Source organism: Triticum urartu, chromosome 7, assembly GCF_003073215.2.
Source record: "Triticum urartu cultivar G1812 chromosome 7, Tu2.1, whole genome shotgun sequence".
NCBI classification, from domain to species: domain Eukaryota; kingdom Viridiplantae; phylum Streptophyta; class Magnoliopsida; order Poales; family Poaceae; genus Triticum; species Triticum urartu.
In genome coordinates, this window is record NC_053028.1 from 50,671,487 (window position 1) to 50,685,551 (window position 14,065).

Consider the following 14,065-nt stretch of genomic DNA (forward strand, 5'->3'; position numbering starts at 1 on the left):
TATTTTGTACTTTATTTGGATGAACAAAAAATGTTAACAATTCATGGGCTTGGGAGACATGAAGAACTCAGTGATAACTTGCGAGATATTTTGTATATTCCAGGATGGGTCACGGTGGATGTTGCCAACCCTGCCCAAAATGCATGACGGTCTGTCCATGCACATGCGATTCAATTCACAGCAAGAACATGATACACACCACTGAGTGAGCAATATCATCAATTGATGAATGTTCCAGCAAATTGCCATGCATGGCACTGGGCAGCCTAGATTTGCACTTTGAACATCAATGCAGTGAAGAGACAAGAAAGAGACTGGAGAGATTGATAGTCACCTCGGTGGGCGATGATGGGGCGCGTGAGGTGATGGTAGGTTAAAATTTGGGATTCACTTCTAAACGCTCACTTTTGTCTTCTATATGTGATAAACTCTCTGTTAGAATACGTAATGGGCATAATGGCCTGAGCTGGCGATATAGCCCGTTAGTCTTAGGATTAATTAGAGATAAGGGTCGCTTGCTTAAGGGCCAAGTAAGCCTTGCTTGAAAATCAAGTAAACCTCTCAATATAAAGAGAGGAGATGTATCAATCTAATTAAGCAAGAATTAAGAAGGAAATCCCTTTCATCTTGCCCGGCCGTGGGCAAAAGGCCCCCGGCCGACCCTCTGGCGCCCTCCTTCTAGCAGCACCATAACAATTTGGTATCAGCTAGCTTCGGCTCGATCATGTCTTCACCGCGGCCCAACCCATCTCTTCCGCTGCCGGTCACCTCGTCGCCTCCGCCGACCACCACGACCGTCGCCCCGCTCCTGTCTGCGCCGGGATCCTCTGCCGCGCCCGCCCCCGCCGTCCTCACCCCGGAGGAGGTCTCCAGGGCACTGCGGGACCTAACCCAGGCGGTCCAGGAGATCCGCCTGTTCTTTGCCGGGTCCTACGGGCCGCACCTGGCTGCGCCACCCATCACCGCAACCGCGCCTCCGTGGCTGCCATGGTAGCCGCTGCACCAGGCGGCCTTCGTCGCGCTCGCGGGGCCGCTGCAGCTGCCATCCAGCGCCTCACCCTGGTTGTAGTGGCAGCCGCCGCTCCTGGCGGCCTCCGCCGCGCCCGGTGCTCGACCGCAGTAGCCGCTGCCGCTGCCCCAGGGCGTCCCCACCGCGCTCGCCAGGCCGCTGCAGCTGCCATCCACCGCCACCACCGCCCCGCCCTGGCTACAGTGGCAGCCGCCGCTCCTGGCGGCCTCCGCTGCGGCCGTCGCTCCGCTGCAGCAGCCACCGCCGGTAAGCTCCGGCCCCGCATCGACCGCGCCGGCGAGAGTCCCGATCTACCAGATCAAGTTCCCGCCGTCGCCATTACCGCTTCCCCAGGCCGTCCCATCCAGCAGATCAAGTTCCCGCCATCGCCATCACTGCTTCCGGCTTGGATCACTACCCGCCACGTGTCGGCGGCGGCGAGCCTGCAGGCTGCTGCGCGCGGCCTCCTAGCGCGACAGCGTGTGCGGGAGATGCATGCTCTGCAGCTGCCACTCCTCCTAGCTGGACTTCGCTGAGCAAAGGACCTCGATCTTGTCCGCTGTGCGAGGGATCTTGGGCATGCTGTTTTCCCCGTGGGCAGCGACCTCAAAGTCTGAGACATCGGCGATTGGGGGGCGCACCCCTCCTCGTCATTATCCATCGCAAGCCCTCCATGGTTCTCTCTGCGGTGTAGACCAACAACCGTCCGGCGGGAAGAAGGCATGGTGTCGACGACAGGAGCGCACCGCGTAGCACCACTGCATTCCGCCGGCCGCCGTGAGGGCGCCTCTGCTGTCGCTCTTGCGACCACTTTCAGGTGGCCATACCCATGCATTCCTTTCGTACAGATGGTGTCCATGGGATCCAGGTGGCTGTACACGTGCACGTCCGACGTGCGGATGGTGTCCACTTTTTGTTAAGAGGTCCAAAATAAATTGTTCCAGTCCATTTCAGGTTGAGACTAATAAAACAACCCAAGATGTAAAAGGCTTGTTTTTAGGTGTTAGGTTTGTGTTGCGTCGAGTCATGGTTATAAGTTGGTTAGGCTGCATCTCGAGGACAAGCTGCATGTTCAGGTGGGGTGTAGTGTTAGATTACGTAATGGGCCTAATGGCCTGGGCTGGCGGTATAGCCCCTTAGTCTTAGGGTTAATTAGAGATAAGGGTCGCTTGTTTAGGGGTCATGTAAGCCTTACTTGGAAGTCAAGTAAACCTCTCTATATAAAGAGAGGAGATGTATCAATCTAATCAAGCAAGAATTAAGAAGGAAATCCCTTCCATCTTGCCCGGCCGTGGGCAAAAGGCCCCCGGCTGACCCTCTTGCGCCCTTCTTTTAGCAGCACCATAACACTCTCATCTATAGCCCATGCACTCTGTAGTAGCACATGCCAATTTCCCATTTATAACCCCGACCAACATTGAACAGGTATAAGATATTAAATTCTAAAAAGAAGAAATGATCTTGCATTCCAATAAAGCTAAATTTATGATTACATAAATAGTTCAACTAACTTTAGCTAGGACATCCATTTTCATATAAATAGTTCAACTAACTTTACCTTACTCAGTAGAGCTGCACGGATGAGCTTAATTAGTTGAGGTTGTGTTAGTTTCTAAGGTCATGTAGGGCGAGGAGTGATTCATGTATATCTGAAGCTTATTACGTTCCAGTGTTAAGAATCACTCCGTACGAGAAAAATAATATATAAGAGAATCTGTGGCGCATGCATGGGTTGTGTCAACTCATATTTTGGTACTCCTTTTTGTGCAGAAGGCACATTCATGTGAAAAAATAGTGATCAAATAATTTGCAGTGTGTATCATTTGATAGAAAGGTTAGAAGTTGTACCACCTTTAAAAAAATATGTACCTTCTATCAACATATATTGCCACATCAAATCATGATAGAATCAATATATGTCTGTTATTTAGTTTCAGCATTCAATTATGTTTATTCTGTGATACAATATACACCCACACTAAGCAAAAAAATGTTATCTAATGATGGTTTGATGCAAACACGAGGGAAGCTGCCACGCGAGAGGAAGGACCAAAGAGAATATTTAATATGATTTTTTAGAATATTTTAGAATTTTTGGCACTGAACACACCCCAGGGGGTGCACCCAGCAGACTTGAGGGTCCCATAGGGACCCACTCACTTATTCCAGTAGTCCGCCACTTTCTTCCACCTCCAGAAAAAAATCACTAGCTTGCTCAAACCCGTGTTACTGCTCATTTCCCTGCGATTTTTGATCTCCTTGCTTGGAACTCTATTTTCGAAACTGTTTTGGGAGATTATTCTTCTGCATGTGACCTCTCCAATTGTCCAATTAGTTTTTGTTCTAGTGCTTTATATATTGCAATTTTTTGTTGCTGTGGTGACCATGTTCTTGAGCTTGCATGTTGAATTTATATGGTCGAAAGTAGTTTCGATGCATGATATAGCCTCTAAACACTTGTGAAAGTAGTTGCTGTCAATTTGGCTAAGTTTGTTCACTTTTTTTTGATTCACTAAAAATTTCATAGAAAAACAAAATGCTCATGTGGAGGTTGAGAGGTTACTCGAGCCGGAGTCCTAAGGAGGCTATGAAGCCCAAGTACAACCTTCCTCGTGCTGCTGAGGTGCGGCCGTGTGAATGGCTCTGCAACACGTTCTTGAGGGATGCGGGAATTCCCAATGACTTCTTTCATTTGGTGGACAATGCCGGCATTATCCCGTTCCTCGAAGAAAAGTGTGAATAGTACCTTCTCCTCACAAATACTTCCATGCAAAACTTTCGTTTTCACTCTAGGAGAGAGGTACCCACTATTTCATTCCACTTATATGAAATTCCTAGGGAGATGACACTTGATGAGTTTTGTGAGGCTTGCTTGATTCCATCTGAGGACAGCTCTAAAGAGCCACATCCCAGTGACGTTGTGGATTTTATATCCAAATTGACTATGGGGGAGCATTGAGGAGTTTCTCGGGCTAGAGTTAATAGTTTACATTTTTCCCGTGTTATGTTATTATTCATTATTTGCTGGGAGGTGTTTGACTGGATGGTGGGAGAGTGGATCACTCAGCTCGTCTGACCTTGCTATTTTGTGCCATGCTCTTTATAGTGACAGAAGTTTTAGTTTGGGTGCTATAATTGCTCGGCAGTTACACACTAACCGCTCGAAGGGAGTCACTTATGGTGGTATTTATTGTTCCGCCTCGCTAGACATTTGGAGATTCCTATTAGGCACCATGAGGTAGAGGAGAAGCTTTTACCTGTCATGCTAGCATGGTTGGACATGATTTTATTCATAGTGTCCGAGGCAATTTCGGTATAAGTTCGTGTTCACTCAAGACACCTGTGAGACTATTACCCTGTCTGCACCTTCTTTTTCGATCTTTCTATAGGTAGGTACACCATTATACCGGAAGACATTTACGCTTATTAAGGCTTGGCACCACCCCAAATGGATGAGCCTGAGCCAGCACCTGAGCCTGAGCCTGTCGCAGAGCCTGTTTACCAGTGGGATCCGCAGGACCCTGTCTATCCGTGGAACTCGCAGGAGCCATAGTATTATCCTGGAGGAGGATACTTCGACCCATGGCCGTAGACCAACTTAGTCCAAAATCCTACGCTTGGGATAGTACGTATTTCTCACCATGTTAGTTTTGTTTTATATATCCATGTTAGTTTTATTTCTAGTTGTTGCTGCTTATCCTCTTTCATTGCATATCCATGTTAGTTTCATTTTCCGCTTTCTTCTTGTGTGTTTGAAAAACTTTGAAAATCCAAAAATATTTCTTGCTTCTTTTCAGTTTTTATTTCTAGTTTAGTTATTTCGTAGTAGTAAAAGAAAACCCAAAAAGATTCACGTCCTTCTTTTGGTTGTTGGGAGCTTTCCCGTGTAAATAGTTTTTCTCCTTTCGTTAATTTGCTTTCTTTGAAAACACAAAAACTCCAAAAATATTTCAGTGTGTTTCTCTGAAATTATTTTCTTTTTTTAGTTGTCATAAGGAGAAGACCGCAATCAAATTGTTTAGTGGCTGTCATATGCATTATTGATGATTTATCGAAGAGCCCATATTACTTTGTCTTATCCTTTGAATAATTTTTTTGCAGATTCCATCTTAGTTCATAGCACACTTGTACTTTACTATTTTCACATCATTCGGTCGTGCAAGTGAAAGGAAATAATGATGATGATCTGATGAAGTGATTGCGGTGAAGGAAAGCTGGTATGAACTCTCCTTGTTTTTGTTTTTGTAAATATGTTCGCTGGGTCGATCTTGATTCAGCATATTATGGGGAAACATATTTATGATCACAATTAGAGATTATAGTTATTCATGCCATGCTTAAATAGATAGGAGTGGATAATGAATTATCTTGAGTGTCAACATGCATTAAAATGGTTAAGATGTAGTATGATATTATGGTATCATCCTCTCAACAATTCAAGCGGCTTGAATTGGTACATGTTCATGCATGTAGCTGATTCAAAATCAACATAGCCTCCACGATATTTATGTTCATGGTGTTTATATCCTACTCATGCTTGTACTCGATGTTAATTATTCTCAATGCATGATTATGACCGTTTTCGCTGTTTAGCTGGTCGCTTCTCATTCTATATGGTAGCATTCACCTGTACTAAGCGGGTATACTGCTTGTGCATCCAAATCCTTTGTCCGAAAGTTGGCCCAGATGACTCCACTATATCTACCTATATGCGGTATTATTCTGCCGTTCCAAGTAAATTTTCATGTGCCACCTCTAAACATTCAAATAAGCATCTGTTTTGTGTGCCCGTACCGCTCATGGAGCGACATGGGGTGGTTAGTATCTTTCATGCTAAGCGGGTTATTCTCACAATAAGTGTTTATTCACTTGTCATTACACGAGAGGGGCTGGTATTCGGGATGCCCAGTCCCATGATCAAAATGAAACATAATGAATCAAACTCCCCCGGAAAGTTGTTGGTATGGAGGGCAACCGAGGATTCGACTAGCCATGGCTTGTGTTTTTCTGGTGGAGGGAGAGTAAACACCTTTCAGTTTGAGAACCATCGATAATGTGTTTAGCATGGAAGATATTGAAAACACTCGGTCGTGATGTTGATAGGAAAGACATACCTCTCAAATCATATTCATCTATGTTCTAAGCTTCGAGCTCTGGCAGCGCTGCAAATCCCTACTTCCGTGTGTGAAGGGCCTATCTATTTACTTTTATATTATTTTTCTTTTATTATTGAGTCATCACCTTCTCGTTTAAGCACCAGTTGGAGAGTACTATTTTCATTTTTATGCATTGAGTATAGTTAATGTTGGGTGTGCCTTGACTGAATCTCTCCTACCATGAATTACAATATTTAGTCACTACTTGAACTTCAGAGGTGCTCTGCATTTATATTTTATGGTCTCAGAAAGCGCTAGCGAGATACCATATTGTCATATTATATCATGATTGTTTTAAAAAATTGTTGGTATCCAAGATTTGTTATTATTGCGCGCTAGTTGGTTAGGTTATTGACATGGGTAATTGTGAGACCTAAATGTTATCATTCATATGGTTAGTTCATAATACTTGCTTAAAACTTGAGCACTATTCAACATATATACATCAAAAAGAACAAAAAGAGTTTGTAAAAGTTTTTATTTATCACTTTCAGTTTGTCAATTGAACTGCTTGAGGACAAGCGATGAGTTAAGCTTGGGGGAGTTGATACGTCCTAAACGTATCTACTTTGCCAAACACTTTTGCTCTTGTTTTGGACTCTAATTTGCATGATTTGAATGAAATTAATCTGGACTGACGTTGTTTTCAGTAGAATTACCATGATGTTATATTTATGATGAAATAAAAGTTCTCGGATTGGGCTAAAACTTTACGGAGATTATTTTCAGAATAATTATTTTCAGAATATACAGAAAAACTAGCGAAGAGTATTACTGATATAACCATATCGACACCTATGACTGAATATGCTACAGATGGTGTTGAAGGTGGAGCAATAGTTGTGGGCAATGTCATGGGCGGACCACTTTTGGAAAGTGGGAGAGATATGTAGTTCGTATGTACAAAAGTACACACTGTTTGATAAGGAGTATGAAGAAAAGATGAAAAATTTGGTTGCTATTACATGTATGCTTGTTGACCGATATAAAGTCAAAGTAGAATCAGGAGTACTACTTGTGCCTACGTACACAATGAGCGTGAACAAGCATACGGATTTCTAATGCTTTGGTGTGCATGTGGGCGTGAAGGATAATGGTGGCCCGTATGGTAAAGGGAGATCAAATACACTAAAAAATTCCAGGCCAAGGATCAAGCTGCGTTTGCTATTTTTGTTCCTGACATGTAAGGGGTATCACGCAGCAAATAGGACGTACAAAATGTGGAGTCTGTTATGCTTGAAGGAAAACGGATGGGTCCACCAGCACAACAATTAGAGGTCCACGCACCGGTTCAACAGAGTCCAGGTCAATATTTTGTAAGGATTATATAGCTAGAATATTTATTTTTCAACAAAGGGTGGATTTTATTAACTCAAAATAAAGTATCAAGTGAATACAAACACAATGAGCACACATCCCGCCTCTGCATATCTAGGATGCACACAGCCAGCACCAACACACACAAGTAAACAAACGGCAAAAAGCAAAGTCATATAAGACCAAAGCTATGCCTAAGTGAAGAAAAAAAAGACTAAAGCGGTCAAAACAACAATCGACAAACTACAACAACGACCGTATTCACACCAATCGTCTCTTGACACCACAAGGACAACAAGGTTCTTCAACAACAACACCTTCAGAAAGGTAATGACGCTCAAGCGCCGCCGTCACTGGATCCAACCGCCAGAGGCCAGATTCTAGGTTTTCACCTAAAGAACAAGTCTGAGCATATCCGATCAATGCCTTCAACAAGATAACGATGCAAAAACATCGTCATTGTTAGGTATAACCCACTCGGGTAGACCTAGGATTTTTCAACCCGGAGCTCGAGACTGGGTACTCAACAAGCACCACCACATCGAAGTCAACATGTGTTGTCACCACCACTTTTCTGCAGTCCCAGCAGCTACTCGCGAAGCGCTAGATCACACCAGCGTTGTCGTTGCACAACCATATCCTCTGCATCACGCCTCGTCCATAGATTGCATCTTATTGTCGAAGACAGACTGGTCGGTGGACCGTTCCATGGCATACATGACCGGGGATAGTCGGTCGAGTGCCTATCCGTGACATGGACATAAGCACTTGATGACCAAACACATGCATGTGCTTCTGAACTGTCGTACAACTTGAAGAATGCCATACACAGCTTCGTCTTGCACGTGCTCCACGACCACTGCAGCAACGATGGCCCCAAGGCATAGCCATCTCCATGGTCGCCGCAGGCCGTGGTCGCACCACCCCTGTTCCACCAGTACACCGCTCCACAACGTTGTTGCGGCGCCATCACCTGTAGCATGGCGAAACAGATCCGCCTCCTCAGTAAGATCTGGCTACCGTGTCTCCATTTGATGGACACCAAGCCGGTCACCGCTGCTGAACAAGCAGGGCCAGCACACACGGCCAACAACCAGCCCTAGCCGTGGCCGCTAAAGCATCAGCGCACAACCCAATCAGCATCCAGCCCGTGTAGCCTTCATGCATGGATTGAGCGCCGTTGTAGATCGAGCAGCTTGCATCTCTGGAATGAGCATCGCCCCGCCGCCGCCAACACCACGCGGCTTTGCCGGCGGCGCCCTCTGGCGGCGGCGAGGGGAAGGGAGGATGGAGGTGCCGCCGGTTCTTTTCACCGCCAGATCGCCACCCGAGTTGCCAAGGACGACGCGGGGGCGGCTCCACTATTTTCGGATATAAAGCATATAATCTGTTATTTAAATATAGCGTTCAGGTTTCCTTTTCACGTTTTCTCGTGAGTTTAGTTATGAGAGCAACTCTAGCAGACCCCGTATCCCGTCCCGACCCGCAAAATAACCGTCAAAATGTAGGTCGGGGCGGAAAAACCAGCCCGATCAGACCCTGCATTCTACCCCAGCCCGCAAAAAAATTTAGGGGGCGCGACAAAATCCCGACCCCAATCCGGGAAAACGTGGGTTTCCCCCTCGCGGCTGCGGTGTCCTGCATATAAGCGGAAGCGGTTGGTGGGGGAGGGGGGTATTTCATCCCGCGCTTTCTCCCACCAACCACCTCTCCTCTCCCCCCGCGCGCCGCCGCTGGCCGCCGCCCAAGATTCCGGCGACAGCAGCCGGCAGGAGCACGCCGAAGCGCCGCCACGCGCATGAGGCCTCCCCTCCGTTCCCCCCTGCGTCGGCGGGCCGCCGGATTTGCAGATCTGCGGCACTTCATCGCGGGCCGACGGATTTGCCTTTTTCCGGCCGCCGCTTGCTTCCCCGGGCGATGGAGTGGCCGGGGAGCCTCTCCCGCAACCCAGGCAAGGGCGCATCGCCGCATGCAGGCACGGGTTCGTCCGCCCGCCGCCACCGAAGGTTTGCGGGCATGGACTTGTCCGGCTGTCCACCGGGCTCGGCGCTCGCGCAACATCTTTGTGGCCTGCCGATGCCGCTCATAGAGTGCGACGACTGCCCGCGCCAAGTGCTGCGGCTCATTTCGGGCACGCCGAAGCACCCCGGATGGGTGTTCTACAAATGTGAAAACGAGGGGGTACGTGCACTTGCGCTACCTCGTTCCATAGCTCATTCTTTAGTAAAATTGTGGTAGCTCACTTCGAACTTGCTCATTGTTTTGTGTAGGACGATGGATGCTCATTTTGGTTTTGGGAAGGCCAATACATTGATTTGTTGATAGAAAGAAACTTAATAGATGTTAGTGCACTCCTTAGTACAATCAAAGACAATGATGCGGCGGCATGTGCAACTAGAGGGGAAGCAACGTCTACTTCTTTGAAACCAAAGATGAAGAATGAAGAAAGCAAGATCAAGAATCCGCATATCAACAATGAGTGCATGGAGAAGATATTGCTTCAACTAGTGGGAGCAGTTATGGAAGTTGGAAATCTTCTGAAATGCATACTTGTGGTTCTTGTTTTCTTTGGTTTTGCTATTCTAGCCAAGATTTGGTGATATCTTTTGTATCTAATGTTGTTGCAAAAGCAAAGAAAAGCATTATGCTAGATCAATTTAGTTGCAAATCTAAGTTTTGCGGGCCAGAAGGAGCTGCGCCAGACCAGAACCCGCAGAAGCCGACCGGTAAAAAAGCATATTCCACGAATATGCTTTTTTACGGGTCCATTATACGGGGTTTGCATCTGTGCCAGCCCGCGCCGGCCCGCAAAAGCGGTTTTGCGCGAACTGCAAACACATTTTGCGGGCCCGCAGGATGCGGGGTCTGCTAGAGTTGCTCTTAGGGAGCTTGCTTTCCGAGTCATGTTAGATGATCCGGCTGATATGTAAAGCCATATTGTGTTGCCGTAATAATTAGGTTATTTTATAAAATAGACATGATGTGATTTCAAGTGTAGACACCCGTATCAAGTTTTAGAGGGATCTTTAGAAAACCTCTGTAATGTGATTTCTTTGTAGAAATTGTTTTTGCGCGTGAGTATCATCGTCGAGATTGGTTTTGTCGTGCTGAGCCACAAGGTTCAAACCCTGTATTTCGTGTACACCGCGGGCGCGGGCGAGAGGCTACTGCAGCTGAAGGTGGAGTGTCGTGAAAGGTTGGGCTACAACATCGGATCGGATCTCGCCATCGAGGTTCGGTCTATATCAATTACCAGAGTGGGCCACTCAGGTGCCACAAGCTCGAGGGCACGCCCACCCCCTAGGGCGCTCCTGGCAGGCTTATGGGCCCATGGCAGCTCCGGCAACCCTAACTCCAACTCCATAAGTACCTATCCATCCTGAAATAAATTAGAGAGAAAGAATCATCGCATTTTATGATATGGAGCCGCCACCACCACCTGTTCTTCATTGGGAGGGCTGCTCTGGAGTCCGTTCAGGGCTTCGAAGAGGGTGGTTCGACGCCGTCATCATCATCAACCATCCTCCATCAACAATTCCATGATGCGCACCACTGGGAGTGAGTAATTCCTTCATAGGCTTACCGGGCGGTGATGGGTTGGATGAGATTTGTCATGTAATCCAGTCGGTTTTGTTAGGGCTTGATCACTAGTATCCACTATGTTATGAGATTGATATTGTTATGACTTTGCTATGCTTAATGTTTGTCACTAGCGCCTGAGTGCCATGATTTCAGATCTGAACCATTTATGTCTTCATGAATATATTTTAGTTCTTGATCCGATATTGCAATTTGTATGCACCTATTACTTGTTATGATCCGCATAACCTAAGGAGACAATAATTGGGATTCTTTTTTTGGCTATTATCATAGTTTGAGGAGTTCATGTATTCACTTTGTGCTAATGCTTTGTTCCGGTTCTGTATTAAAAGGAGGCCTTAATATCCGTTAGATTTCCTTATGGACCCTGCTTCCATGGGAGGGTAGGACAAAAGATGCCAGGACAGTTCTTATTATAAGCATGTATGACTATATACGGAATACATGCCTACATTACGTTGATGAATTGAAGCTATTGTATTGCGCTATGTTATGACTGTTACATGATGAATATCATCTGACATAATTATCCATCAGTGATCCAATGCATAAACATCTCTCATATTGGTTTTCGCTAAATTAATTTCGTTGTTACTACTACTATTACAATCACTATAAAACTGTTATTGTTACTGTTACTACTATTACCACTTCTATCAAACTATCATACTACTGTGCTACTGATCACTTTGCTGGAGATATCTAGTTCTCTTGGTGTCGTTGAATTGAAAACTCAACTCCTAATATTTGAAAATATTCTGTGGCTCCCCTTGTGTCGAATCAATAAATTTGGGTTGAATACTCTACACGCAAAAATTGTTGCTATCCCCTATACTTGTAGGTTATCACATCACAAGCATCATTCATAGTAGAAGTAGCATCATAAATTACTTGCAACATATCAAAATTAATTGTAGGTGGTGGCGTCGCAAGTTTACTCAAAACAGAAGGTGAATTAAATGCGGAGCTAGATGACGGTTCCTTACCTCCCCTCGTCATATAGGGAACAATATTGGTTCTAGTGTATTTCAGATTCTTCATAGTGATCAACATATATAATTCCCAAGTGACTCAGCAAATAGAGTTGTGCTCCCTGGCAATGGCGCAGAAAAGAGTCTTCATAACCCACAAGTATAGGGGATCACAAAAGTCTTTGAAGGTAGTATTGCCCAAATCTATTGATTCAACACAAGGAGAGCCAAAGAATATTTGTAAGTATTATTAGTTGAGTTGTCAATTCAACCACACTTGGAGAACTAAATATCTATAACCAAGTGTTTAGTAGTATAGTAGTATGATAGTTTGATAGCAAAGGTAACAGTAGCAATAGTAACGGTAATAGTAATAGTAGCAGTTTTGTAGTGATTGTAACAGCAACAACAGCAACAAAGTAACTTAGCAAAGATCAATATATGAAAAGAGTAGGAATCAGATCGGTGATGGATATTTATGTTGGATGACATTCACCATGTAACAGTCACAAGCTATAGCAATACACAATAGCTTCAATTCATCAATGTAATGTAGGCATGTATTCGGTATATAGTCATATGTGCTTATAATAAGAACTTGCATGAAATCTTTTGTTCTATCCTCCCATGGCAGCGGGGTATGAAGGCCTCCTTTTAATAGAGAACCGAACAAAGCATTAACACATGGTGAGTACATGAACTGCTCGAATTACAGTCATCCCCGAGAGTATCCCGCATAATTGTCACTATGGGGTCTACATATTACAAGAATAACAAGGACATATGACTAGCAGATAGGATCAAGAACTCAAATATATTAATGAAAACATAAAGGATCCAGATCTAAAATCATGGCACTCGGACCCTATTGACAAGCATTAAGCATAGAAAATTCATAGCAACATCAATCTCAGAACATAGTGAATACTAAGGATCAAGCCCTCACAAATTGACTCGATTATATGATAAATCTCATGGAACCCGTCACCGTCCAGCAAGCATATGAAGGAATGACTACTCCTGGTGGTGAGCATGATGTGATTGGTGATGAAGAAGGTTGGTGGTGAGGATGGCGACGAATCCCCCTCTCCGGAGCCCCGAACGGACTCTAGATCAGTCCTTCCGATGAAGAATAGGAGGTGCCGGTGGCTCCGTATTTTTAAAACGCGATGAAACTTCTTCTCTCATTTTATTTCTCGGGGAAAAAGAATTTATAGGCTTCAGATAAGGGTCAACAGAGCCACGTGGGCCCCATAAGGCATCAGGGTGCGCCTGGGCGGGGGGTGGTGATATGTCTCCAACGTATCTATAATTTTTTATTGTTCCATGCTATTATGTTATCCATCTAGGATGTTTTATATGCATTTATATGCTATTTTATATGATTTTTGGGACAAACCTATTAACCTAGAGGCTAGTGCCAGTTTCTGTTTTTTTCCTTGTTTTTGAGTATAGCATAAAAGAAATACTAAAGGAGTCCAATTGACCTAAAGATTCACGGAGATTGTTTTTGGACCAGAAGAAGCCCACGGAGTATCAGAGATGGACCAGAAGAGTCCCGAGGCCACCACGAGGGAGCAGGGCGCGCCCCCTACCTCGTGGCTGCCACATGGACCCCCTGACTTGTTCCCGACACCAACACCTCTTATATATCCCCAAACTTCCAGAACATAACCTAGATCGGGAGTTCCGCCACCGCAAGCCTCTGTAGCCACCAAAAACCAATCGGGGCTCTGTTCTGGCACCCTGCCAGAGGGGGGAGAATCATCACCGGTGGCCATCTTCATCATCCCGACGGTCTCCGTGACGAGGAGGGAGTAGTTCACCCTCGGGGCTGAGGGTATGTACCAGTAGCTATGTGTTTGATCTCTCTCTCTCTCTCTCTCGTGTTCTTGATATGGAACGATCTTAATGTAACGCGAGCTTTGCTACTATATTTGTATCTTATGATGTTTCTCCCCCTCTATCTCCTTGTGATGAATTGAGTTTTTCTTTAAAGTTATCTTATTGGA